We start from the raw sequence: 27198 nt of genomic DNA, 5'->3' as shown, positions 1-27198 counted from the left end.
GAATAATCACTTGCGCACTCACACAGGCGAGAGGCCATTTCAGTGCCACTTATGCCTTAAGACGTTTACATTGAGATGCAACCTTAATAGGCACAAACGCCATCACAAGGACAAGTGACCCTTTCAATGCTAATTCTGTTTTAAGAGCTTTTTCGTTAACTCCTTATTTACTTGTCGGAACTGTGCAAGTGTCAATGAACCTCTGTAAGACATATAAAGCTTTGTGTCTAGTATCAAAGATATGCCTCCATCATTACTACTTGTGTATTCTTATGCATATAGGAAACTGCTGCAAAGTAGACTTCTATGAGTGCGCGTGCATAGCTTCCTGCCATCCAGTGATAGTGCTTGTTTATGCTTGCAGCAAGTTTTACTTGATTGTATTTGTTGGTTTGATCTTGATGGGTGGCTATTAAAAGACACCTGCGACAAAATAAGTATTGTTTTGGCAGCGTATGTCTGCTGTGTCTTAATACTTTGTCTCAGCCTGCCAGCATGGTGTAGCAATGGCAACAAGAAATGTATTCACATATTGGAATGCAAGGGCTTTGCTGTTTGTGCATTGTAGTGACAAGTACCACCGTTTGATGAGGCAACAGCATTGCAAAGGATGCAAATAAGACAATACTTCTTGTCTTGGCTCTTAGATCAAAGTGAATTGACGTATTCAATGGGTGATGTTCTTGTAAGATGAACCAATTCACCTACAAGGAGGCTGTTGAAATTCTGGAGGTCTTCTAGAAACCCAGGCCAAACCAGGTTGGAGAAAAAGCTTCAGATTGTTATTCTTATGCAAAATGAAGACAAATCACCGCAGCAGTTGATCGTCGAGCTCAGACAAGCTGACAAATGCAACTTTGGTGACTGTTCACAATCGCCAAAAGCCAAGTGTCGGTGCTGAGTAATGAAGTCATCCGTGGCGTGCAGCACATGTTTTGTGAAGGCGTCGATGAAAATGGACCTTGGCGCCCTGTTATGCGTCATTCCCTGCAACGTCTACAACATACACTGCACAATGTGGCTTAAAACCAAGAACACAGACTTAAGGTTGTCCTGATAACTGGGAGCTCTAGCTATGGCTGGCAAGGTTACAATGACAGTTTGCTATGAGTGCAAGTCATTGACTGCTTCCATGACAGTAATTCATCATTCAGGGCCATGTTTATCTGGTTGCAACCTTATTCGAGCCCTGAACAATCTCAGGTGCTACAGTCCCAAACCTCAGGAGTAGTAGCAGACGACATAAGGACCTCAAAGAAATGTTGCAGTATCAGCGTCTTCAAGCCAGAACTAGGTCCGTTCAAAGCTCTGCCTGTTCACCTGTACGTCAAGAGGGGAGCCCCTGTGTAGTTGTCAAGGCAAGGCTACTGTCGTATGCAGTGTGAGACAAGGTGACTGAAAAGCTTGAAAGGCTAGTCAAGTCGGGCGTGCTTTCTCCTGTGACTCACTGAGGATAGGTTACACCAATTGTGCTGGTACTGTAGAAAGATGGATCTGTTGATCTGTGTTTACTACGACCTAACTGTAAATGCAGCATGTGTCACAACATAATCTGCTTCCAGTCGTCGATATTTTTTCAGCAGTGCACAATGGAGACATCTACAGCATTTTCGATTTGTAGGATACCTATAACCAGATTCTATCTGATGAAACGTGAAAGAAGTTGAAGACCATCACTACCCACAAAGGGTTGCTTTCCTTCAATCGCCTACATTTTGGAGTGTCTTACTCACCAGCTATTTTTCAGCGCATCGTGAAAAGTATGCTTGGCGGTCTGACAGGCGTACAAGCATGCATGGATAGGTTACTGGTTTTCAGAAGGGAAATGCAACAGTAGATGGATCTCAAGGCAGTCCACCAGCATTTTCGTGAATGTGATGTGAAAATATGGGAGCATAAGTGTTCTTTAATGAATGTGAGCAAGCTCAATTCTTACATAAGTCTTCTCGCTTATTGGAGCAGTTTATGTACTGAGCTTGGCAACGATGCTTGCTTTGTTGTGCAACTTTGTAAAGGATCGTCATTTCAAATTCTCATCGAAGCAGCAACAGTCCTTAGAACAATATGAAAGCCCTCCGAAATGTCAGAATGCTCACATATTCTGATGCAACGAAGTTGCTGCGCCTCCAGTGCAACACATCTACGCATAAGTAGAAGCGGTGCCCCTTCGTGTACATTGCCCAATACAAATCAAAAGCAGCTCCAGTCTTTGAAGTTTACCACTGTCCTCCTCTCCCGCGCTTTACCTTGACGCTGGGCCTTCCCATTGGCTGAAAACCGTCGTGTTTCCTCCCGTGCCTTTTTGTTGGTTGTTTTTTGCTTCCGCCGCCTTCACGGTGCCAAACATTGCGAGCGGTGTACCCAGGCACCATGTTTCACACCTCCATTGTGCTTTTGTACGAATTTGTATGTTTGCAATGCAGTGTTGCTGTGCCTTCGATTACAGCACAAGTGAAAGGGATGGCACGCAACTATTCTGTATTCCATCTGCCAAGTGAGATTCGGCCCAGAGGGAGGTTTGGCTTCGAAGAATCAGCTGGGGTGATTTCAACGCAACGCAATGGTCCCGGCTCTCTGAGGTAGGCGAGCGATTCTTTGCTCATCACTAACCTCATATGCTGCCATTTGTTGTACGCGGCTACATTAGTTTTTGCTTTTCCTAAGTGTCGCATGTTTCCGCTGCATTTGCAACTTTCTTGCCTGACTTCAATCAAGTAGTCTTCAAACGCACATGCTTTTTGTCGACTCAGTCATACATTTCATGTGCAGTCTTTGCTTGGCCTGAATGTATGCTAGCAGCACCTTTTGAGTGTATCACCGTTCGTAAAAAATCGGTGACGGTATGTAAACACACAGGTGCGCTTATTACGTTTGAAACATTATAAGCCGGTATTTCTCTTCAGTACCTTATTCACCCACATCAAACCGTTATGAAGTGTGACGAAATGTACTGCGGCAATGGCAACACCGTGGGGACCCTACCTTGAACACAATCTGCGATGCCGACAAAGAGTGCCGACTATTGATATAGATTCGTGCTTTGTGTTCTCGCTGCTTGCTTAGGGTTGAACAGAGATGCATGAAGAGCGTCTGCAAGTTCAGCACCCTGTAGGGGAAGCCACGGTTGACAGAACAGAGAGTGAAGCCCAGCACAGGTGGAGGAGATGGCACTAACTTTATTTCATTTAGCGGCTTTACCATCGTATTGCTAGCATAGACAAACCTATAGGGTTCTGTCTCCAAACACTGGTCCAAGCCGAATGAAGTAGTTCACAGATGAAGCAGAAGTCCTTAGCATTTTGTTTTGGCATAACCAAGTCGGGCAAAGCCAAGGTATGTGACGTAGGTTTGTTTCATCATTGTATAGTGGCACACACCTACTGGCGCACACAGAGTTAACCTAGTTGGCATTGAAGAGACTCATTAAAGACCAGTACTGAGCTTGTACATACCCATTGCTCCAAGTTGGCATCAAGGAGTTTCTTCAAACAGCAGTACGTACCCAGTCGCGTACCTAAAGCGACGCATGACATCGTGGAAGGGGTTCATTCAAGAGCTGCATGTATGTACTGTTACGATCTGGCAGTGCGGAATGTGATCTTCCAGCCTCTGCTGCCCTACTATGAGCAATCACTTCTTCAGGTTCACAATACGTTCCCTCGGACAGACCAGCGGCGACACCAAGGCGAAATGCACTTGACAGCTGTGAGGTTGATTTATGGCACGACGCTGAGACCAAGAAACTCCTGGAAAAATTTGTTATTCGCAGATTCATTATGGTCACTTCTGGGCCATACCAGGAGCCAAAGTGCCCAATTGCAGTCAAGTGTGACAACCCTGACTACAGGGATCCCTTTCTTAGGACAGTGAGCCATGCAGGCCCAGGGGTATTTATGTGATGGTGTTCAGTGAAGAAATGTTCCGGAGCGATTGTGTGCACTCGCACTCCAATGCAACTACAAGGACTCTGATTTGATGATGGTGTAACGGCAGATTTCACTGGCTTAGCATCCCTTTCTTTATCTGGGAGAGTAAGCCATGTGCGCACGGCGGTATTTATCCGATAGCGTTCAGATATATGTTTTGGAGAGATTGTACACACGCCCTCAAGGCAGCTGCGAGCGCTTCGATTGGAAGATGATGTGACCGACGATTTCACTGGCCTAGGGATCTAGGGAGGACAGAAAGGCTAAATGCGGATACCTGTGCTATTCTACTGTGCTCTGATGTGTGCTCACCAAAAAGATGTAGCCTTCTGACCTGTAGCTCATGCTATGATAACGATATACTGCGCTCCATGCTCCAGCCAGTACGAGTACCTCTTGTTCTATGTAAATAAGCTTCACTTTCCAATGTAAATGAGCACTCTTCCGTTCCTAATCCTTTCAACCTTGTACTCTTCACTAAAGGAGCAATCCTTGTGAAGAGAACTCGCATGATGACATGGGCCTGCTTGGCCTCAGTATGAGTCCCCTCTGTGACATCCCACTTATGTGATCGGTATGACGATGTCAGAGGAATTCAGGTGAGAAAAGGGTACTTGGCAACTCACTAATCGGTGTCATCAGCCCTTCTTTTTTTTCTTGTAAAGCTTTTATGAACTCCTCTCTGTATGTAACCTGCATGTGTGAGTGATCACAGCTCCCAGACGTCCTATTAATGTAAGTCTGCAAAACAGCAAAATTATCTGTGTTCATAATTATCTTCTACAGCACAGAATTGGCAGCATATAGTGTCATATATGGTGTAATATTTCTAAATATATATTTCATGTAAATTATTAACAGCAGTGGTACAAACACTCAAGCTTGCGGTACACCCGGAGTCACTTCGACTTCTTTAGCATGGCAGGTGGGCATAACTACTCTCTGGAGCCCTTGGTGTAGATATCCTTTAATACATACAGTTACTTAAATTTAAATGTTATACGATTGCATTTTTTTTTGTCAGATGGACAGAGTAAAAGGCGTTTTTAAGATTGCATAACAGTTCAGTGAAGTGAGAAACATTCAAGCAATGCATTTGCTAAATCGTGCGAGTGCAGTGAATTGCGTTATGCAGGAATAGCCTTGCAAAAGCCATTGTGTTCGATATTCAGTAAAATATATCTGTTCAAGTGATCGATAACAGAAAAAAAGATGTGTTCAAGAGTCCCCTACATGTGACACTTGTTAATAAAACTTCGGGGTAATTCTTAACAATGCTACAGCAGTTAGATTTTAACAGCAGCACATAATTTGCGATTTTCCAGTCTTGAGGTGAGGCTATTTCTCCTAGCGACCTTGTCAAAATAGATATTTTTTCTCTGAGAATGCACTTGAACAACACTTTTTGTATCGTCAAGCCTGCAGCTGTTACTCGCTTAACGTTGCTGAGTAGTTTTGGTGGATTACAGTGATAAGGAGCCTGTGTTTCGTGGGTTTGCTATCCATTTCACAATACCAAGGATGAAAGTTGCCATCTTGTGTGCATACTTGAACACCAAGTGTAAAAAAATATTGAAGCAAGCAGCTTTCGCGAGATTGTTGTCTATTTACAGTCTTGATCAAGGAGAGGAATCAATGACATGCTCTCAACTGTTGCCTTTAATGTACGTCCATAAAGCTTTTGGATTCTATTTTATGCATTGGTAGCATGTGTCCAAGAAAATGTTCTTCGCTTTTATTAGTGCATCCTGCATTGAAGTTCCTGGGATTATAATGTATCCTTAAAGGGAAACTAAAGCAACCAATAAAACAGTTGAGACAAAGCATTGTTTGAGAACCCTGCGGGCAGTCATTTCAAGATAATAGTTTGATTATTAGATGAGTAAATGAAACATGATTTTGGCTTCTAGCGCGAAGTGAAACACGGACACAAAAAGGAGCAGACAGGACGAGCGCTAACTCTCAACTAAATTTTTATTAAAATGAAGAACACATCCTGTCTGCTCCTTTCTGTGTCAGTGTTTCACTTCGCGCTAGAAGCCAAAATCATGTTACCGTACCAACTTGCCCAACTGTCTATCCTTTTGAGTAAATGAAAGTCGAAGTATCAGTATTTGAAGCAGCAGAAGCTTGATGTGGGCGAGTTGGTTATGCATATTTGATGAAAAGAGCGCTACGAAGACGCGGACGAAAGAACATGTCTGTCATACATGTTGTTCTTTCGTCCGCGTCTTCGTAGCGCTCTTTTCATCAAACAGTATTTGAATTTTGCGCCGGAACCCCGACGCCGGTATGTCAGTGAGACGTCAGGGATTCCAAAGTATGGTTTCGCTTTACGGCCGCGTTGGCCAATTAAAGGTTCCCGAAACTTGCAATGTTTAATGCTTTGCTCCTTTAGAACACAATGTAGTCAATCTGTTTCGCTATATAACTAAGTAGGGTGTAGAAGATGCCATCAAAATTCATGACGTCACAGCGACCAGCGGCGAGAACTTCGTGGAGGCGTCACCACCTGTCTTTCATTTTTGCACTTTTTCTGATTTACCAAGTGCCTTATTGTGGTTAGAATGGTGTTTTTGGTGTCATAGAAAGGTAATTTACCGGTACAGAAGAAATCATTTTTCTCTTTAGTGTCCCTTTATGTATGCCAAAACTTTCTCATGATGAGCCATAGCTTCACAGGAGCACTTTCAGTGATCAAAGTGTTGATATTTTCCACCAACGTGCGCTTTGAGCTGTTACAACCAATTGCTTACGTTACCATGGCAATACGTCGAAAGGTGGAGGGTAACAAACTGCAAATGGTGTCGGTTGAAGCCTTAGCCAAGCCTTGGCCAATGTGTTCTGTCTCCCTGCCAAACAGAGGGCTATGGGTCCTCGCGAAAATTGTAGGGGTGTACCTCGGCTTATCTTGTTGCAGGCTCTCAAGCATATACAGTAGTATGGATCATACTTTCAACTAGAAAAAGATAGGCCCCAAGAAGGGGTTCAACGAAAGAAACTTCAGAAGGAAAAACATGATTTATTAAAAAATTCCTAGTCATAGTGAATGCTTTTCCACCACTACGTGATCGCTCCCTGAAGAGGAGACGCATTGATAAAACATTCAATTTTTTTCATGCAACCAAAAGTCTTTTCCCCAAGTACCATGCTGTTCACAGTCAGTATGAAACTAAGACAGTACGAATGATCTCACCATTTCCTGTAGCCAAATCTCTTACTGATGCAGTAAGTCCAAGTTATAAAGTAGCGAAGGTGGGAACCGGCAGTCTTCTCGATGTTCACAACAAACCACAGTACGACATGCTCTTGAAGCTCGTAGCGCTCAGAGACATTCCAGTTTCAGTAGGCCCACATAGGTCAATGAACACAGTGCACTGTGCCATCTTGGAAGATGACCTTGTTGAACTTAGCTAAAGTGAACTACTAGAGGAATGGCAAGAACAGAACATTGTCAAGGTGCAAAGAATAAAAATAAGGCAATATGACAAGCAATTACCAACTAGGTGCATAGTCATTTCTTTGGGAACCAGCAACCTTCCTGAATCAATCGAAACCAGTTACTGTAAGCTTCATGTCAGGCCATACATCCCAAATCCGTGTCGCTGCTTCAAGTGTTAGCGTTTTGGGCGTGTTTCGCAAAATTGCAGAGGGCGTGCTGTTTGTGCTAACTGTAGCTGCACTGAACACTCTTTTGACGTCTGCCCTTCAGCAACCCACTGTGCCAATTGTGAAGGAGACCACCTGTCTACTCGCGATCCTGCGCCACTGGAAAAAAGAAAAACAAATAATGGAACTGAAGGTTAGTCTAAATCAATGTTTCCCAGAGGCATGTAAGTGTTTTCATTCAATCAGTCAAGTCCTTTCTACACCGGTTTGGCACACCGGGGGGCAGGGCCACGTCATTTGTTGGCTTCTAAAGTAGCACAAAGTTTGACAGCGGTCATGCCACCAGCGCCCTACTTGACCCCCCCCCCCCCCCCTCTCCGGCTGTAGTAGGTAGTGTTGTTCTGGCCCCTGCCAAGGAGCACCAGCAAACCCTCAGGCCTGCCAGACCCAGGGCCGCTGCCCATGCAGATAGGCTGTAAAACCCCCTTAACAGCCCGATAAACAGGCACTATCCACCGCCTCAGATGAGGTGATGGATACGAGCACAAGGGCGGTCTCAGACGCCCAAGGAACGGCAAAACTCAAGCGCCAAGAACAAAAAAAAAAAATGCTATATCACAGGTTCTGGAAAGGTCTTATGAGCTAACATTAATCTATATCTCTTAGCCACACAGCACGACACAGATATAACATGGATACACAAATAATGCATTGGAATGTCCGGGTTTTACAGCACGATCAAGATGACATTAACCCATTCGCGGGGTGCCCGCCGTGCGCATGTGCGTGCCATACGTGCCTCGCATTTTCTCACTGAAAGCCCCAACGCGTCATGAGCGCCTAAGCAAACTATTTGATGGGCACTGATAAAAATAGATTCATCAACATTTAAGAAATATTCACACTTTATTTTGTGAAGTTTTTACAAGTCAGAGGCGTTTCACAGTGTGAAAAATCTGAAAACACTGAGGCATGTGCAAAGCAGCACCCCTCTTTTCGCTCTCCCATTTGCATTCAGTTTTCTTTCCTTTAGCCTTCACACCTGGGATTGCCTTCTGGCTAGTCATCGCTGCCGCTATCGAAGAGGATATCCAATATCTCGCGATCGGAGAGGGCATGCCATCCACTGGGCGCTAGAGATCATTAAAAAAAAAGAAAACATATACAAGTTCGTTCAGAAGACACAACTTGGTACTGCCATCAATCAGTAATATATCCAAGCATCTTCACACTAGGTGATAAGTGCTCTTGTCTATCAGCAGCAACAGCTTTATGTTGATAGCTGTTTATCAACAGCTGTTTATCAACAGCTATCAACAGTTGTGGTCCAGGAGGGGCTCTTTTATAAGCTGGTCACAATTGCCTCCCTATACACCCCTCCGAACTGCCATCTTTCAAAAACAAAATTTCATATCTTTATCTATGACATGCTTGAACCCTATATTGTCGTAAGAGATTTTAATGCACGCAACACTCTTTAGAGAGGTTGTCGTAATGCCAGAGGGTGCTTAGTAGAAGACCTCCTTTTCTCTACAGATGCTTGCTTGCTAAAAGGGAAAGAGCCTACATTCTACTGTCGCAAACAAAACATTCTCATCTATCGATTTAAGCATCGCATCGAGTATACCCTTGCCGCATCTTCAGTGGAGTGGATTATGTATCGCTACGGGAGTGACCATTTCCCCATTGTCACGAAACTAACAAAAGGTGATGAGTGCTTTCTACATGCTCCCTGGTGGGTTGTTGATTGTACCGACTACAACGGTACAGGGAGCTTGCGCATTTGACCTGGTATGACATCTGTACACTCTCGATGATGCAGTGGCATATTTCGTGGCGTTTGTGGTGGATGGGGTGTCAGTAGGAATCCCCGAAACAAATGGATTGCGCTGTAAGCGACATGTTCTCTGCTGGAATGACCAGTGTAAGGAAGCGCATAGAAATCAAATTAATGCTTAGAGCCATCTTCGAGACTCTCCAACTACAGAGAATCTGATCGTTGTCAAGAAAATAAAGTCTGAGAGTAGAGGGACATGCCGTCGTGCCAAAAGGGAAGGTGCAAAAATAATTTGCACCATTAATTCTGATACTGATGAAAGAATAGCCTGGAACAGAGAACAAAATCAAAGGTCTGCAGACTCATCCGCTACCATTAGTGAACACACAGGCAAATAATCTTGGGGATCAAGCTGATTCACTAGTGGCACATGTTGAGCACATTTCTAGCTCATCCCATTATTCAGATACATTCCTGAAGTACCACCAAAAAGTGGAGCAACTACCTCTGAATAGGAAAGGGAAAAGAAGTGAATCTTGCAACCATCTTTCACATGGCAGAATTTCAGGCTGCACTAAATTGTTGCAATAAGTCGGCTGCTGGAAACGATCAAATAGTTTATGAGGTGATTGAGCACCTACACCTCAAAGCGCACGACACACTCCTATATTTAAACGCCATATTCTTTGCCAGCTACATGAAGGTAAGCTGCAAGTACACGAAGGTAAGCTGTCTTGACTCATGCCAAACTCAAAAACGCCTCTTACAGAAATGAGGTAAAGATCATTTAGCATTGGCCCATCCGCTTTAGCACCAAGAGCACAGCATGTTTCTGAGCGTGCCGAAAAAAAAAAGACTATGAGTAACTGCTCCAAATAAGCCTGCCATTTAGTTTGACTACCACCCACACATAATTTTTTTATTTCTCTTCTAGGTTTCAGTGGCAATGCAAGAAGCACTATAAGATCTTAGATGTCTCTTATGAAATACTGACAACATTGAAGTGCTTTTATTCCACATTTCTCAGATGAAATGGCAATTGCAACATGGGAGTATTCATATGCCACTTGAAGCTGTTGCCATACGGGCGATTTTATTTAACAAGACAATAACAGTGTGTTCTTTATATACACTACCAGACCACCAAGTTAGAGGCGATATTGAAAATCTGGTTCATCTTAGTCCTTCCTCGTACATTCTTGTTGGAGACATACATGCACTTGCAAATCACTGTGGGGAAGGTCAGCATATGATATTATTGGCAAAGTTATTGAGAATCTTCAGACGTCCTCTGTAGCAAGTTCATTTAATACAAGGTTGCTTACTTTTTGTAGCATTACACATAACAGTAATTTTTCATAAGACGTCACAGTCTCTGCATCTGCACTTCTTTGCCTGCATTGGCAAATGATTAGATAGGCTATTTGGAAGTGATAATTTTCAGTGTTACTTGAGCCAACTGAAGAATACAGGTGTCCTTTATGTTTGAAGTGATGGAATCTACGTGTTCCAAACTGGCATAAATTCAAGGAGCTTTCCACCCTGACAGCTGCATGAACACAACTCAACATAGATGAAATGACATACCATAGACATAATGCTGCATGTAAAATCATGCCTCGATCATCAATACCTCGAGTCAACCCAAAGCCTTTGTAAGGTGACGAATGCACACTAGCATCAGCTAAAGTAGAAGGCCTGCCTTTTATTTTTAATGCTCCCGGCATTTAAAAACCTAATAGCTTTTAAACGAGGCAAAGCAACAGGTGTCTCGGACAGCAAGCAGGAATAATTGGTTAAGGTGCATTTTGTCAATAAAGTCGCACATATTCTGGAAGCTCTATAACAGGGTGTGCAGGTTAAAAATGCTGGCCACCTAACCCTTGTATGTGTCACGGGCAATACAATACAATGTCACAGGCAAGGGGATACACTTGGCGTCCATCTTGAGTGAACATGTAGTTTTCAACACTATTGAAAAAAGTTTCTTGCATATGAATGTGATTGCTCTCTAGATGTCATCACCATTTAATGAAGCATATTTTCTGATAGGTTATTGAAGCCTGAAGAGTTGCAGAAATGTTGGATTAATTGCCCGTCTGAAAGAAGTTTCTACAAAAACAGTCTGCATACCTTGTTGCGTGTGGGCAGGGAAACTTGTGATAGCGATGGTCTGTACAGCTGCACTTTCAAAGTGTAGGTTGCTGTGTTTCAGTCAATATGAGGATGAAATTAAAGTCACTGCCACCCACAGACGACATGGGACACTGACAGGGGCTGCCTAGTTAACCTGTACAGGAGCCTCGTACTGTCACGTATGGACTGTGGTTCTGCAATATATCAATCTGCTGCTCCAAGTGCATTGAAGATTTTGGATCCCGTTCACCATTTAGGTATTTGCCAGGCCACGGCCACCTTCAGAACTAGTCTCATACGAAGTTTATACATGGAATCTAATGAATGGTCACTCCACCTGCAAAGAACATAGATAAGATTCACATACTTCCTCAAAGTGAAATCTAATCCTGAACACCCTTGTTATAAAACCATTAATAATTTGACGTCTGCCACACTCTTTCAAAACCAACCTTCAATGAGAAAACCTTTTTCACTACACGTAGCGAAGCTGAGCGAGGAAATAAACATCCCACTACATGTGCACCCAACAAGGCTGTTGCCACCGTGGCCGTGGCAACTGATAGAACGCGACACGTGCTTTGTCAAAGTTACAAAGCTAGCTCCAGAGATGCATATCTGTATGCACTTTGTGGAACTCCAGTCTAACCACTCCTGTCCAGAATTTTATACCACCGCATAAAATGTACCTAATTCTGTATCTGACGTGTTGTCGGCCATCCTTCTTGGAATTCAACAATTCTGCATGCAGAAATGAGCATCTTTACTACAGAGGCTGAGGCATTAGTCTCGGCTGTAAAACACACAAAGCATCAAAACTGCAAAAAGCTGTAATATTTACAGACTTCCTAAGTGGAGTAAGAGCCTTGGTGTCTTTACAGAAATATAGGAATCCAGTAATCTATGGCCCCTAATCGTGTCTGAATACTATTATGCATCTAACCAACACATTGTAGCATTTTGGGTGCCAGGCCACAGATTCATAGTGGGCAATATGCTTGCAGAAGAACTTGCTACATCCATAACAATGAAAGCCTATAACACTACCATAGCTATCCCTCCCACAGACTTCAAGCCTTTCTTGCGCAGAATGCTGCGAAACTTTTGGCAATTCATCTCTGACCGTGAAACCCCTTATAAACTTTGTTTAATTAAACCGCACATACAAAATTGGCCTTCTGTAACAAAAGTATGACAAACTGATGTCGTTTTCTGTCGACTGAGAATAAGACATGCATATGGTACTCATTTTTGCCTGCTGACCGGTAGTCAAGCTTCCCCCTGTTGTAGGTGTGGTGGGAGGCTGACCGTTCTCAATGTCTTGATGGAGTGTTGGGAAGCAGAAGCCGAACCAAAGTAGCACTTTCGTCTAGTATACAGATTCCACATTCCTTTTCATCCGGTATTGTTTGTTCGAGCAGAACCAATTTTTAATAATAAATAATTTTTGAATATTTTTTCAAGATGTCAATTTCTTGTCCATTATAAACCCACAATATTTGTAGCACACCCTCTTACTAGAGGCTGATGCTGCGATAGTAGCGACCTGTATGTAACATGCCTCCAGGCCCTCGTGATTAACGGCCTTGGTGAGGCAGTAGTGCCCCTTGTAGCAACATATTTTAGTACATCACCTCATCGTAGTACGTCATTTATACATAGCATATGTATCGTTATTTGGTTTTATTGCGAACATATTTACGCACTTTTTATTAAATATTTTTAGGCCTCTATACAGCCGTGTTTCATCTACGTCTCGTTATTCATTAATCATTTGCTAATGGCAGTCTATTATTATAGTCTTGGTGCTCCTAGGCCACTTCTAGCCCTTGCACCAATAAACTGCAATCATCCACTGCCACTACTAAATATGCATTTTGCAGCTGTCATATAAGTCGCGTGTCGTGCTTGCAGTCCACCTCAGCAACAAAAATTAGTAACAGCAGACAGTACTCGAAAATTGCCCGGAAAGCATAATATGACATTTTCTGTGGAAGGAGGATTTACTCGTGCATGGTAAAGGCAAAGAGGGCACCTTGTCTATATATTTGTGAGGGCCCATAACTATGTTATTCAGAGGCTTACGCTGTCAGAGTGCTTATTTTGTGTTGTGTTGGGAACACTGGCTGCTGTGTGCTTCTGGTAAGGGCACTTTTTGTTATATTGCTGTTTTCGTGTGGCATTCGTTGTCCTGAAGACCACAAAACAAAGAAAGATAGGCAAGGGCATAAACTACATAACACATGTGCAAAAATGGCCTCTTGCAATGTTCGAAGAAGCTTGAGATATAAAAAAATAAATATGTTAAGTAAGTGACAGTAATGTGAATTACTTTGTTGCAATTTGTTTACAAGTGTACCTTTACCGGAAACGTTACACGTGGAAGCATGCACGAACGTTACACACCACCTCATCTCACTTTCCGATCTTTAAACTATACAGTCAGATGCAAGTATATCAAATAACCTTGTGGGCTAAAAATAGCTTGTAAGTAAAGAAAAACCAGACACACGCTGATGCTTGGTGTCCATGAATTCTATTTTAGTTGAACTGATTCAATCAAACGAAAGCCTGATGCTGCAGATTCCACTGCTCGCGCACCGTCAGCATGCTAGGCATGTTGTCGTCTTTTGTGACCGGGCCATTGTGGCAGGTAGTAGTGCACTACAGGGCCCCCCGTCTAGTGAGGAAGCTGTAAGCTTGACGAATGGCCACGTGCAGATGGCGGTGGTGCGAAATGCACACGGAAAGTAGGACTAGGCTGGTCAGGAGAAAATGTGACAGCAGAAGTGGCTAAAGCGTCCGAGTTCAAGTAGGCAGGCTTCAGACGGTCGATGGAGACCGCATCTTCCAGGCCGTTGATGAGCGAAAGAAAGTTTTTAGGCGCACGCTTGAGTAATTTGAACGGACCATCACACGGAGGCTGTAAGGGAGGAACGCTGTGCATCGTGGTGTACAAAGACTTGTGTGGAGTTCTTAAGGCCAGCGTTGACATATACACGTCAGGATTAACGTTGTTATTGTGAGGGGGGGGTGGGGGGGGAAGGAAAGTACGCATAGTGCTGCGTAGACTGTAGGCATAGTTGGAAATGTCAGCTGGTGCGGTGGGTGAGTCGCTGAAGAATTCGCCAGGGACTCGCAGAGTTGTGCCAAACATAACCTCGACTGCGTTGGTGGAAGAACCACTGCGAAGAGCAGTGCAAATGCCAAGCATAACGAAAGGAAGGTGCTTGATCCATGATAAAAGAGAAGTTGAAGCCATAAGCAAAGCAGTGACAAGCAAGTTAGCGGTGAAAACGTTCGATGATCACGTTGTATATCGGGTGACAGTTGATTATCTTGATGTGATTGACGCTGAGTGGGTGAGATAGAGTGGCAAATAAGGTTGAGTCAAATTGACGGCCAAGGTCAGTCATAATGATGGAAGGGACACAGTATCATCTAATCCAGAGTGTAATGAGTGCTCGAGCTATTGACTCGCACTTCTTGGGGAAGTGAAAGAAGATTCCTCTTGAGCTTGTACAAAAGTCCTATACAGTCGGGCCTTGACTACGGAGCCATTGTTTATAACTCAGCCACACCTAGTGCTTTGAAGATACTAGATTCCGTCCACCACCTGGATATCTGTCTTGCTACAGGGGCATTCAGGACTAGTCCTATAGAAAGCCTGTACATTGAATCCAACAAATCTTCTCTACATCTCCAAAGGATATACTTAAGTTTCCGGTATCCCCTGAAGGTGAAATGAGATTTCCATCACCCACGCCATTGTTATTCACGACCTATCCACAGCCAGGCTGTTCCGTAACCACCCAACCACTAGGCCTCCTCTGACCATCCGGTTGGAAGCACTGTCCGAAGAAACGGGCGCCTCTCTTCTAGAGGATGTCTTAATGGCTCCTACGTGGCTTCTACCACCTTGGGAGTGGCAGAGTGTTCAGTGTGATGTCTCTTTTATAGAAATATCAAGATGAGCACCTCAGGCACACATACATTCGCATTTTCTTGAACGTGAGGAGAAGTATTCCTGTGCTGAATTTTACACATAAGCCATACTCTTGCAACATATTTCTATGTCCCCTTGTGGTGTTGCTTACACAGCAGTAGGACCATCGTTGTTAAAAAAAATGTCTGGTAAATTGAATCCACACACATGTATTTTTACACGGAAGAATATGCGATACTCTTTGCAGTCAAACACATCAAGCAAACGAATCTCGCTAGGGCCAAAGCATAGCAGTTTGGCCGAGTTGGTATGTTATGACTTTTTAAATATGTAGCGCAGCTCCGAACGAGCAAAGAAGGAAGGTGGAAGGGATAATGAAAAAGAACAAAGAACAGGGTGAGCACTCACCCTTGCACTGACCCTGTTCTCTGTTCCTTTTCCACCAAGCCACCTCCTCCGGTACTAAACCCATGCTCATTGAGGTGTGCTCTCTTTACTCCTTGTCAAACTGCATGGTCTCCCATGTAGGGATGATGCTAAGATTATCTATCATTACATTGAAATGGGTTGGGGAGGTATCGCCCCTTTTCGACCAGCCTTCAGCTCTTTGCTAGTGTCTATGGCGGTAGTGCCTGTTGTATCAGCCTTAGCAATGAGAGACAAGCAAGCTTCTGAGAGTGGCAAGAAAGACAGGTCGCGATGAACTCCTCCAGATACAACAGTTGCTTTTCATTCTCTGATACTTTTCAATGGCAGAGCGACTGTCAAAATAGAAAGTTAGAGGTCGAAAGTCTTCAAGATGCCTTAACCTGAAACGTACCAATTTCTCAAAATGAATACACTGCATGCCCATCTTACAGGTGGAGTGGCAGTTGCTGTAGAGAGGTCCATTGCATGTCAACATGTGGACGTCCATTCGTCACTTGAAGCTGAAGTGATCTGAGCAGTTTTCGATAAGAAGGTGATAACAGCGTGCTCTTTATTCATACCACCAGACCACTAACTTGGAGGCTGCTTCGAAGATCAGGTTCACTGACTTCTTTCCCTATGTGTTCTTGCCAGAGACCTAAAAACTTACAACTGGTTGTGTGTTGGGTGAGCATGCCATACTAGAGACAAATGTTGAGAATTTTCAAACGCCCTCCTTTTCAAGTGTATTTAATACAAAGGAACTCACTTTCGCATTTGCTGCAATCACTGATCAGACAATTTCACTGCATCACAATTTAAACCGTATGAAAGGTCTCATCTTGGAGAAAAGTCTAGAATCAACCTGCCATCTTGCCATGTTGAAGTTAGATTTCTTAAACAGCAAAGACGCGGATATTCTGAATGTGATGCATGGCCAAGCAGGTACTGCTGTTTGGCGCACAACAGTGAAACAGCCAACAAAGAGATATGAATACAATACCTAGTCCTCACTTTTAACTAAATGTGTCTGATTGGGAAAGGCACTATAGCTTTTCTCAGCATTAAGTGAAACTGGACATTTCAAACCCGATATGCTCCAAATACCAGGAGTCTCATCATAGCTCACAATCTTGGAATTGTAAATTCACGTGTGCTAAATTCAGTAAACATGAACACAACTCTTACAACTGTGCGAATGCATTCGAGAGGTACCTGAGCTGGCAGTCGTCCACATGCTGTATGTTCTCATGCGTGCACCAAAAGAGATACTGAACCTGCTACAAGTTCGAGAAAATGTGTATCTCTCCAAAGTGTGCGAAGGCACTTACATGTTTTCAAGCATTAACTGTGCCGATGTAGCTCGTAGGGTTGTGAAGCAGCATGTGTCCACAGGAGTACAGTATAGCTTTGCTGACCTGGCCCTATTCTCCATTCACTGTACGACCAACTGCAGATGCGTGGTGTGGAACAGTGAAAATTCAACAGAAACTGCAATGAAGAGACCAACCATCTCCTCCAGCTCCCAACTCTTCCAGTGCTCCGCCAAAGGCCATGGAGGTAAGCTGTCTTGACTCATGCCAAACCAAAAGACTTCTCTTGTAGAGATGAGGCGAAGATCATCTAGCATTACCTATTGAAGTATGGTGAAGCCTCATTACTACGAACACCACTTTAACAAACTTTTCAGAAATTCTCTGCCGACTTCCATAGTTTCAACGTAAAAAATTTCAGTACTACGAACTTAAGAAACCCGAACTTTTCAGAATAATGATCGTTATTCAGTTTCCCTGTGATGTTAACAAAACTTCAGTAGTACAAACTAATATTCTGAAATCTGGGTATGTTTAGATTTCCATGTATCCTTCACAGCAGTCGAAGCAATAGGCTAGCAGATGACAAGGCCCAGAGAGTGGATGTCGCAATGCATGGGTTTGGAAAAAAATGAGACGGCGCCCCAAAAAGAAGTATGCAGGTGAGCGGAGACGACAGTGCATCAGGTCTTGCGAGCACATGCAATGCACAGAAAAGTGTTGCCTAGCAACAGAGACGCATCTCCTTTCTTTCGCCCTTCTTTCTGCGCACGCCTCTTTCTTTCGCACGTCTTTCTGTGTCTGCTTTAGTTATGCATGTAGGGAAATGTAACCTACGTACTTAAGGGAACGCCATATGGTCGCACGTTTCACTTTCTAGATGGTGTTGATTATGTGCACTTGTGCTTAGACATAGTTCAAGTGTCCACCTCGATCGGGGCAGTTGTGGTGTCCATGGCAAGAAATGTGAGATATAAACAAAAAGCATGGAACATTGTGCTTTGGAGACGACCTGGAGCTACCCTTATGTCGGTAGTTTTCTCGGCATCAGCGTCTGTTTTGTGCACGTCGCTCTTACTATATGGTGCTTCCATGCAGAATGAGACCTGGGTGTTATTTTGAATGTTCCCTACGTTTTAAAATCAAATACCTTTTAAACAATGTAAAGCAATTTGGAGATGTGTGTGTCAGAAAGCAAAAAAGGAATAATTGGTCAGGGTGCATTTTGTCCATAAACTTTTGCATATTCTACGAACTCTATAGCATGGTGTGCAGGGTAAAAGAGCTAACCCCCCTCACCCTTGTATATGTCACGTGCTATAAACTAGAAGAGCAAGGCAACATGTTTGGCCCACATTTTGAGTGGATATCTCGTTTACAAAACCACTGAAAAAGTTACTTGCCCACAAACATGATTGCTGAATCAAAATTGGTTTGGCTATTGCCTGCTAGAGCCAGTGAGCGAGTTATTTTAAGCGTGGGCCATGATACACGCATTTTGATGCAGCAATGTTTTTTAGAAAATGTATCTTCTTTCTTTTTTTATAGTGAAGCTGTTAGCCTCTCGTTGTCTGTTTGTGAGCATAAATTATCAACACTGGCTCAACCCCCTCATAATGCACGGCTACAAGCACTCAGTAAAGTGAAGCAGTCAGTGCATACATTCATTGAAATAACCTGTGCAACAGAACAGCACACGTTTCAATAAAGATGGAGCTCAAAACAAGCACTGGAACCCTAAATTAAACATTGAATACCCTCGCAGCAGTTGTAGCAGTGGTTTCGCAACAGTTTTGCTGGACATCCACTTTCACAGGACTTGGATGGTGAGTCAATTTTTGTTTAATGTGGCCTTATACACCAGTGCCTTTAGTTAGCTTTACTACATGGATTATCTGTTTGTTTCTTATCATTACCTTGAGCCAACGAATCGCCATTGTCTTGGCACCCTGTGGCCAAAGTGGGGTTTGCGTCATTAACCTTAATCATTATCACCATTTAATGAACTATATTTGCTGGCGGATTATTCAGGCCTGAAAAGAATAATGGAAATGTTTCTATGATTGCGAGTCTGAAAAACGTTTCTACAAAAACCCTGTAGATACCTTGCTTCATGTCACCAGCAAAATTTGCATTTATGATGTTGGGTACATGTACACTTTCAAAGCGCAGGTTGCTGTGTTTCAGGCTATGTCAAGAGGAATATACAGTCACTGCCAGCACTAAATATGAATTTGGCAGCTGTGATATGGTTGGTATCTCATGCTTGCAGTCCACCTCGGCAACGAAAATTAGTTACAGCAGACAATACTCAAGAATTGCTCGTGATGTATAGTGTGAGATTTTATATGAAAGGAGGATTCCCTCTTGAATGGTCAATGCAAAGAGCACCTTGTGTATGTCCTCGTGGGGCCCATAAATATGTTATTCAGAGGCTTGTTCTTGCACAGTGCTTGTTTCAATATTGTATTGGGAACACTGGCTGTTGCGTCCTTCTGACCAGGGCACGTTCTCTTATATTTCTGCTGCCCTGTGGCATTCATGGTCCTGAAGATCACAAAATGAAAAATAGTCATGGGCAATAACTATGTATAAAATGTTCCAACATTGGATGCAGGCCATTTTTGCGCAAGTGTGCGATAGAAAATAAATGTACGAAGCAAATGACAGTAATGCAGATTGTTATATTGCAATTTATATACAAGCATACTTTTATCTGGAAAATATCAAGTGTGTTTGAGCACGTTACTGGAAACATTACACTTCACAGTAGTGGCCGTATGCATGAATGCTACACACCAGCTCATCTCACTTCGCAATTTCAAGAGCGAGAGCTCTACTATGCCATGTCTCTCAAGGTCATTCATTGTGTCGCAATGACTTTGAGCTTCCACGTGATCTACTGTGGAGAGGCATTGCAGCTGTGCTTGCTCGGAGCCTTGCCGGTGTGGTACTACGTGAGTAGGTGAGGGTGAAAGTGCCGACATAGCCCGATGTACTGTGAGCGCACGCACACATTACATCATGTTGGCGAGAACAGCAGCATCTATAGTTTGACGGTGTTTGACCGGTGTTTGACACACTGGTGCAGCCAGTGTAATTGGACATGCCCACGTGCTCCGACGTAGAAGGCGTTGAGCGACGCTCGCCTGTTTGCCGACTACGGCAGACTATAAACGCACGTTCAATGACTGCCACACTGGCACTTGGTCGCTCAGCGTCTCCATGGGTGGCGCAGCCGCTGGGCCGTCTCTCTGTCCACTTCAGCGCAAGCAACAGGCTGAATGCAGTCATTCAATAGATGTAGCTAGACAGCACAATGCGAAATCGCAGGCAAACGCCAAGTTGCCTGCTGAAACACTGGTGCAAAAGGAAGCCTGAGTAGCTCGTTATATAGAAGCTTACCAAGCATGGAAGCGTGCCAAGATCAAACTCGCTGCAACTGCCGCTGTAGTTTAGCAACACAAAGAACAAGATGTTGAAGGACACGAAGCCGTGGATAAAAGCAATGACAGCCGCAGTGAACGCTCGATGAACCACACCTTTCTGCTTGCGCAAGCTCGACTGCGACAGCCAGGTTTCACTGTGACTTTATGGGCAACTCGATCGGCAGCGTGTGTAACGTGTTTGTATTTCTTTCTTTCTTTCTTTATCTATTTATTGTACCTTCAAGGGCCGAAGGCGTTACAGAAGGGTGTGGAACGATATACATAGCATGTACAGATGACTGATTATAATAATAGAGAATTTAAAAAATGCAGCCTAAAAGTATTCGGGCAATCGCAACATGGTCTTGCCCTTTTAAAGCAATATGCAGTGCCATAGCATTGCTCTTCTATCCTTGAAGGAACTCGACATTCTATGTGCATCTGGTGACAGGCTGTTTGTTATTTATTGCTGACATTTCCCGCAGCGGCTTCTGCATCAGCAGGCGTTTGGTGCGTTGCGCCACATGTACCCGAGCACACAAGGGTTAGTCCCTCCCACGTTTAACCATGCATGGCTTAGCCATGTCCGGAGAAAAAGAGGATCGTGGGGGTTGAGCCAATACTGGGTGTTTGGACCTTTAGGGCCCCTCGGTGGCAGCAACACACCTCTTTGGCGTCCACTTCACATAGACAGCACCCCCGGACTGACCCACCCAGGGGAAATCTGCAGTCGCCTTTTCCTGTCCTCCTCTCCAATCTTCGTCTTTCTCTCTCACTTTGAATCTTTCCTGTCTTCTACTCACTTCTTTTTACTTCCCATTTTCCAGGCAGCAAGGGTTAACCGTGTGTATCTACCCAGCCTTGGGCACATATATTAGGATATAGCGACATTGTATAGCTGACGTCCACACGTATTTTCCTAACCTTGTTACGTCCCCTTGTTGGGCTCGGTGGTGGGTGGCTACCATCGCCGCTGAATATTCTAAGAATGTCATGGCAAATGCATCCCCCCTCCACCATCCAGATCGTCCGTACAAAAGAGGGTGCACCGAAGCACTTTTTGGTTTCACCTTGAGAAGCAACGTAGAAACATTCCCATGCTACCATGTGATATACATTGGCGAAATGCCTCGTAGAAAAAATTGGAAAGCAATACAAGGCTTCAAAGATGTCAAATGAGGACCTCCTCCTTGAACTCAATACCAAAGACCAAGTAGAAAAGCTCACTCATCTCACCAGTGTCGCTGACATCAAAGTCACAATCTCAGCACACCGTTCTCTAAACACAAGCAGGGGCATGCTATCAGAAGATTTCTTAAACCTGAGCAATGAAGAACTCCTGGAAGGTTTCCAAGAACAAAATGTAATCAAAGTTCAAAGAATAACTCTCCAAAGAAATGACGAACAAATTCCAACCAAACACATTATACTTACATTTCGTACCATTATTGTACCTAGTACATTTGATGCAGGGTATGTGAAGAACAATGCGAGACCATATGTCCCAAACCCGAGGCAGTGTTTCAAGTGCCAGAGGTTCGGACATGCATCTCAAACATGCAGAGGTAAATCGACATGTGCAAAGTGTAGTGGCAATGACCATCAGTCGGAGAACTGCAATGCTCCTCCACACTGTACAAACTGCAAAGGAGATCATCCAGCGTATTCACGATCTTGCCCATGCTGGAAGAAAAAGAAAGAGATAATTGCAATAGTACAATACCTTTAACAAATGTTACCTACAATTGCTTAGTACATACACATAAATTAAATTCTCAATTCTACCACTATGGCTTTTATCATGCATTGGAATTGTAGAGGATATTCACAATTTAGGTGACATTAAAGACATAATAAATAAGTTTTCATCAGTCGCATTTTGCCTACAAGAAACAAACTTAGGCCCTAGACAGAGTCAATTCCTTAAAGGCTTCACTGTTGTCCAAAGGGACCGCGAATGTTCCAGCCGCTTGTCAGGAGGAGTCGCTGTAGTCGTGCAGGGCGGCACTCCTACATGAAATATCCAATAGAATGCATCTTTTGAGGCCGTATCCATCACTATTCTGTCTAACAATACCATCACTATTTGTTCACTGTGTATTCCACCTCACACCCATTTTACTACTAAACACTTAGAAAATTTAACAGATCAGTTACCAGAGCCATTTGTTTTAGTAGGAGAGCTTAATGTTCATTGTACTCTTTGGGGCAGTGTCAAAACTGGCCAAAGAGGGCAACTCGAAGACTTTATTTTGTCAAATGACATCTGTCTTTTAAACTTGCGTGCACCGACCTGCTATTCACCGACTTCCTGCACTTTTAGTTGTTTAGATTTAGCTTTTTGCTCGCCCTCTCTTTTTAGTGATCTTAAATGGGAAGCTCTCGACACGTCATATGGCAGTGATCACTTACCCGCAGTCATTAAACTCTTATCACACCACCAACCTTAAGCACTAGGCCACGCCAGTGGAAATTGCAGCTCGCTGACTGGCCGGTTTTTATGGAAAATGCAAAGCTGGAAGATTTCTTTTCGCCAGAACTAAGCGTTGATGAATTTAACAAAAAGCTCGCTGAGGTGAAAATCTCAGCAGTAGAAAAGGCAATACCCCAGTTATCCGGTATTGTGCACACGAAGCTAACTCCCTGGTGTACAAATGAGTGTACTGAAGCGAAAAAAGAACGAAATAAGGCCTGGGGAATTCTACGGAGGTATGTCACCAATAGCAACCTTTTAAATTTCAAACAAGCCAAAGCGCGATTTAGTCGAAGAAAGGCAAAAAAATCGTGAATGCAAAAGTACATATGTTCACTCAATAGTACAGTCACATGAAAATGAATGTGGGACCGGGTGAAGAAATTTAAAGGAGAGTACTCATTATACACAATACCAATACTAACATGTCAGGGCACACAAACAACACTATACGACCAGGCGAACTTGTTAGGTGAACACTTTTACAACGCATCCAGCTCAGCAAACTATTCGCATACATTCTTAAAATATAAAGAATCGGCGGAGAAGCAGAGACTGCCCACCACTGGGGCTTCAAATAAACTTTATAATAATCACCTCACAATTCAGGAATTGAACAGGGTTCTTTCTCCTGGTAAAGAAAACGGCAACAGGTCTTGACCATGTCCACTACACAATGCTGGCACACCTATTTGAAACATCGGTTGAGGCACTTCTTAAATTCAACAAGGTGTGATAGTCTGGGGTAATGACTACAGATTGGAAAAGCACCGTAGCAGTGGCTTTTCTAAAATCTGCTATACCCGCAATATCCCCTTGCAGCTATAGACCCATTGCACCAATAAGTTGTCTAGCCAAATCCTATGAGAGCACTATGAACATAATACTCACATTCATCCTTGAAACAAGAAGCCTAATAGACAAGCACCAGTGCGGATACAAAAAGTGCTGCTCCACCACTGACCATCTCGTGCGAGTAGAACATAATATATGTGATGCGTTTCTACACAGACAGCACTGTCTTGCGGTCTTCTTTGATTTAGAAAAGGCACGTGATTCCACGTGGCGATATGGAATTTTGAGAGACCTGGCGGACCTGGGAATTCACAGCAGACTGAGAAATTCGCTATGCCATTTAGTGTTTAACAGAACATTTCAAGTACGTCTCGGCACAACTTTCATGCACATTTACACAAGAAAATGGCGTTTCACAAAGTTGCATTCTGAGCACAACACTCTTCATAGTAAAAATGAACTCTGTTAATAAGATCATCCCCTCTTCTCTTATGCATTCAATATATGTCGACGATTTGCAAGTGGCTTGTCGCGCCTCAAACTTACCCACCTGCGAAGGACAACTACAAATAACCATAAATAATCTTATACAATTGGATGACAAAAATGGTTTCCGATTTTCAACACACAAAACTGTTACAGTTCTCTTTTCCCAGAAGTGAGGGTTACACTGCAGTCCAGTTCTCACATTGGATGGTACAACGTTGCCGGTCAAAGAAGACTACAAATTTTTAGGCATAACTTTTGACACAAAACTGAACTTCCTGGCCCACATTAACACAACTAAAATAAAGCAAATAAGGCACTAAATATCCTCAACGTTTTATCACACAAGCACTGGGGATCTGACTGAACATGGCTACTACGTATCCCCACAGGGGCGTCTGCGTCAGCAGGCGTTTGGTGTGTTGCGACACCGCGTACCCGAGCACAAGAAGGTTGAGCTGATGCTGGGTGTTTGGACCTTCAAGGCCCCCCGGCGGAGGCAACACACCCCTTTGGCCTCTGCTTCACATAGACGGCACTTTCGAACTGACCCACCCGGGGGAAATCGGTAGTTGCCTTTTTCTGTCCCCCTCTCCACTCTGTGTCTCTCTCTCTTCCTTTCAATCTTTCCTGTGTTCTCCTCTTTTCAATTTACTTCCGCGACTTTCCTGGCAGCAAGGGTTAACCTTGTGTGGGTGGCCAACCTTGGGTACTCCAGATTGGGTTATAGTAGCACCATACAACTGGCGAGGGCTTGTCTTACTCATAGGACTTGCTCCGTCCCCATGTTGGGCTCGGTGGTGGGCGGTTGGCGCTGCTGCCGAACTGAAGACTTCTATATGGCTTCTAGCAAACCACTTTCCCTTGGTCGCCCTCTAAAAAGAGGGCGCACCGATGCAACGTTTCAATTCTTTTTGAAGAACAATCAAGAGCACTTCCCTAAGTACCAAGTAATCCACAGTGAAGGCAACAAGAGCGTGCATAAATTTTCCCCCTTGGTGGCAAAATGCCTCGCAAACACTATAGGATCTGGCTACAAAGCTACGAAGATGTCGTATTGAGACCTGCTCCTTGAATTGAAGGATAAAACACATGATAAAATTAATGACTTGAAATGCATTGGCGATGTAGCAGTCACTGTGTCGGCACATCAAACCATGAACACGAGCCGTGGAGTAATCTCTGAAGACGACTACTTAGACCTTAGTAACGAAGAGCTGCTTGAAGGTTTCCAGGACCAAAATGTGATCAAAGTAGAAAGAATCCTAATCCGCAGGAACAATGAACAACTTCCAACAAAGCACATAGTATTAACCTTTGGTACCAGTCTACTGCCTAGTACATTCGATGCAGGCTATATCAAAGTATGTGTTAGGCCGTACATCCCAAATCCTCGAGGGTGCTTCAAGTGCCAGAGGTATGGGCATGGATCCCAGACATGCCGAGGAAGGCAGACTTGCACAAAATGCAGCTCGAACGATCATCCATCAGACACTTGTGACTCATCTCCACATTGCGTCAACTGTGATGGAAGCCATCCAGCCTACTCTAGAACATGCCCTAAATCCCCGCAGGGGCGTCTGCATCAGCAGGCGTTTGGTGTGTTGCGACACCACGTACCCGAGCACACGAGGGTTGGAGCCTCCCGCGTGTAGCCATGTACGGCTTAGCCGTTTCCGGGGAAAGGGGGATCCTGGGGGTTGAGCCGATACCGAGTGTTTGGACCTTTAAGGCCCCCTGGCGGAGGCAACACACCCTTTTGGCCTCTGCTTTACGTAGACGGCACCCCCGGACTGACCCACCCGGGGGAAATCGGTAGTCGCCTTTTCCTGTCTGTTGTGGCTTCGACGGGGCGGCCGGATGGAAGGGTTACGGCATGAGGCCTAACGGCCTGGGCGCGCAGCGCCGCAAGATAAGAGCCGGACTACTCCAGTCGGGGACCAGACGAAGAATGCCTGTTTATTTCTGAGGAGGCAACTTGCAGCGTTTGGTGCTGAGTGGCGCCCTGATGTAAAGACGCAAAACCGAAACCAGAAGTTATGGATACCACACTGTCCTCCTCTCCAATCTTCGTCTTTCTCTCTCGCCTTTTTCATCTTTCCTCTCTTCTCATCACTTCTCCTCACTTCCTAGTTTCCAGGCGGCAAGGGTTAACCTTGCGTAGCTAGCCAGCCTTGGTTATGCAGTATTTGGTTATAGCAGCGATGTATGGCTGGCGTTGGCAGGGTTTCTTTAGCAGGAACTTCTCTCTCGTCCCCCTGTTGAGCTCCATGGTGGGTGGTCGGCATCGCGGCCGAAAATCCAACATTACTTATGGAACATGCTTTTCCTAAACTACCTGATCGCCCTCAGAAACGAGGGCGCACCGAAGAAGTTTTTCAGTTTTTCGGACGACAAGTCCACAATTTTTCTCGTTTTCATGTCATCCACGCAGAAAAACCAGCTAAACAAGTACGAACAATCTCCCCATTCCTTGTATCTAAGTCTCTTACCAAAGTTTTTGGTCCAGGATATAAGGTGTCGAGGATGGCTAGCGGTGACCTCCTCTTGGAGCTCCGCGATCAGAAGCAATTTGAGAAACTGCCTCAGCTAGTATCATTTGGGGAGACCCAAGTAGTAGTAACCCCACACCGCACAATGAATACCTCCCGCGGCGTTGTCTCAGACGATGATTTGCTGGAGCTCACTGAGGCTGAGCTCTTGGAGGGCTTCAGTGAACAAAATCTTATAAATGTCAAAAGAATTAAGATGAGGCGAGATGGTAAAGAACTTGCGACCAAACACCTAATACTCACCTTCAATTTAGGTATCCTGCCCGAGTCAATCGAGGCCAGGTACATCAAGCTCCGTGTAAGACCGTACGTGCCAAATCCCCTCCGATGTTTCAAGTGCCAGTGTTTT

The 27198-nt window shown here is 44.1% G+C and overlaps 1 long non-coding RNA gene across 2 annotated transcripts in view; it reads left to right on the top strand.

The window, feature by feature from the left end:
- Positions 1–850: 850 nt before the first annotated feature.
- The window catches only part of LOC135910265 (uncharacterized), a 42825-nt gene continuing 16477 nt past the window's right edge, over positions 851–27198 (top strand). The window contains exons 1-4 of one of the 2 annotated variants that reach the window (XR_010566981.2): positions 851–2579; positions 7639–7728; positions 16255–16355; positions 17259–17362. This is a non-coding gene — a long non-coding RNA (uncharacterized lncRNA). The remainder of the gene's footprint in view (positions 2580–7638; positions 7729–16254; positions 16356–17258; positions 17363–27198) is intronic. The other variant, XR_011508970.1, reaches the window with a different exon arrangement.

This window comes from Dermacentor albipictus, chromosome 10, assembly GCF_038994185.2.
Source record: "Dermacentor albipictus isolate Rhodes 1998 colony chromosome 10, USDA_Dalb.pri_finalv2, whole genome shotgun sequence".
NCBI classification, from domain to species: Eukaryota; Metazoa; Arthropoda; class Arachnida; order Ixodida; family Ixodidae; genus Dermacentor; species Dermacentor albipictus.
Note: the sequence above shows the minus strand (reverse complement) of the source record. Positions and strands in the feature narration are given on the sequence as shown.